The sequence below is a fragment of the Mustela nigripes genome, chromosome 4, assembly GCF_022355385.1.
Source record: "Mustela nigripes isolate SB6536 chromosome 4, MUSNIG.SB6536, whole genome shotgun sequence".
Taxonomy (NCBI): Eukaryota; Metazoa; Chordata; class Mammalia; order Carnivora; family Mustelidae; genus Mustela; species Mustela nigripes.
The window spans coordinates 139,066,549-139,068,842 of record NC_081560.1 but is presented as its reverse complement, the minus strand read 5'-3'; the positions used below and the strand labels follow the sequence as shown (position 1 = coordinate 139,068,842).

Sequence of the window (2,294 nt, the reverse complement as noted above, 5' to 3'; positions counted from 1 at the left end):
CTCCTGCCCGCCCCTTCCCCGCTCCGCCTAAGACTCCGGGGCCGGAGGGGAGTACGGATGTGGGCCGCGGGTGCCGACCGGAGGGAGGCGCGGGCTGGGCGCCTGCGCAGTCGCCGGGGCGCTGGTGTGATCGAGCTCACGTAGCGAGGGCTGCAGTCGTCTCCTCCCTAGAGCTGCCGTCGCAGCCTAGAGGTTATAAAAGGGCTAACTGGCTCCCTCTACTGCCCAGTCGCGCCGCCCGCGGGCTGAGGGAAGGGAGCAGGTATCCGGCCCCAGAGCAGGCTACAGGGGACTGAAGAACGCACCGTCTCTTGCCGCCCCACTTCCCAGGTGAGAGGCTCCCCCGACTCTGGAGCCTGTGGCTCGGGCCCTGGGACCGCTGTGGCCCTTCTCGGGCAGCTGTGGCGGTCCGCTCCCTGCCCGCTCTGGTGGGATGGCTTGGGGGGCGGAGGGTTCTCCGGCTCCCCACAGCAACCTGAATACCTTCTTTTCTGGAGACGCGGCCCCGCGCCCCCTGGCTGCCCCAGAGGCCCTTCTGCCCTTCTCCGTGCTCCCCTTCTCCTGCCTCGTTGCCGGGTCGGCGCCCCCGACCGTTGGGGCTGCGGCAGCCTCTGTCCCCGCCCCGGGGACCAGGACTTTCTTGAATATTCCTTCCTTCCCGGGGAGGGCTCACCCTGTTGATTTTTCCGAGCTGCTTCTCCTACCTGGTCCTCCCTACAAAAGCCGGGGGGGAACGCGAGGGCGGGGCGTGGGTTTTTGGCCTCCGCGGCGGCAGATGGTTAGCATGTGGCGGAGTGGAGAGCGGATTTTAAAGCTTAGGGCAGGAGGCGAGGCTCTCGAGGCATTTCTGCTCTGCCGAAAAGTCGTCGGGTCCGGGAAGCGGACCTCGTCAGGGAAGTTCGGGCTCGACTCATTTGTTGCGCGCGGGGTGTTGCCGGAGCGCTAGACGCTGCCCGCGGCGCCGAGTTTCGGGCGGCTGGGCTGAGGAAGGCGGCTGTCAGATCACGCAGCCACGGGGGAAGCTCCTCTTCCTTCCCTCATCTTCCACGAATTTTTTTTTTAAAGGCACATGAGCTTCCCCCACCATCCGCCTTCTCTTTCTCTCAGCAGAGTGTGTGTGCTGCTTTTTAGAAGTCCACATCAGTTAGAACGAGTGTCGTGGTTGTGTGAGAACTTCCGAGTTGGATTTCACGAAAGCCTCCCAGATGTATGTTTTTAAGGGGGAGGGAGGATGGTACCATTTCTCCTATTTCTAGGAGACTGTTTCTCCTAAATAATCAAATGTATTAAGTGGAGTTTAGTTTTCAGACACTGAGATGCCTTCCGGGGAGTGAAGACTCTGGGAATTTTTGCACTGTTTGCTTTAAGAAAGGGATGAAGCAGCAGCGAGCTCTCCTTTTAGGAATTGATCTGAAAGGGCACAGAGACTTGCCAATTTCAACTTAACTGTTTCTGGTTTCTCGGAGAGCGCTGGCTCTCGCACTTTCCCTTGGAATGCCCTCCGCAGGGATGAAACAGCCACTACGTGAGTGGGGGAGGGGAAAAGACGTGGCAGCCGTGTTCTTTCATCAGGTTTTTGCTCCTTTTTAAAAAAAGTTTCTGGGAAGAAACTTATTTCCCCCTCTTAGGTTTAGATGGGTGAATAGCTTTATGAATGAGGCTAGTCTTTTTCTGTGGTAAATCAGATGAAATAGTAGGAACATTGTGATTGAATTTATAAAACATTTTAGAGGGATTTTTCTGATTGAGTTTCTATGGAGAAAATGGATACCTTAAGCAGGAAATATATTCAAGAAGCGGAAAGTGAACAACTTATAATGTGTTGCCTTCATTTGAAATTTAAAGAGGCATTGCGTGTGTTTTTTCTTTAATTTTGGCTTTTAGCCTGTGAATAAAATTTCAGAATCTTAAATAAGAACCTCACTTTCTACCTTTTTCTTTCTGTGGGAAGCATAGGTTTTATCATTTACCTTTAAAAGCCATGTCCGTTTTTATTTTGAAACATTATGCCTTGAGTCCTGCCAGTATCTTAGAAAGCTGATGGCAAATGCTTCTTGTAGATTTAACTTAGACTAACTAGGAGAAGAACCACTTTGTCTCTTTTTTTGATAGATAATGCTGTTTCCTTTGATATCTTAATATGAGTTTTATTTTGAAGTACTTAAAGCCAGGACTTAGATAAGCGGACAATTAACGTTGGTTGTTTTGTACCTTGGTAACTAAGGTAGTAGACAGATAAAAGAAATCTATACAACCTTTAATTGCTGTAGAAAAATTTAGACAGTGTAAAAGAC

General features: G+C 51.7%; 1 protein-coding gene across 2 annotated transcripts in view; it reads left to right on the top strand.

The window, feature by feature from the left end:
- The first annotated feature begins 224 nt into the window (after positions 1–224).
- Positions 225–2,294, top strand: part of P4HA1 (prolyl 4-hydroxylase subunit alpha 1) — a 77,256-nt gene continuing 75,186 nt past the window's right edge. Inside the window, exon 1 of one of the 2 annotated variants that reach the window (XM_059397726.1) lies at positions 225–330. The gene's annotated coding sequence lies outside the window, so the exon portion shown is untranslated. The remainder of the gene's footprint in view (positions 331–2,294) is intronic. The other variant, XM_059397725.1, reaches the window with a different exon arrangement.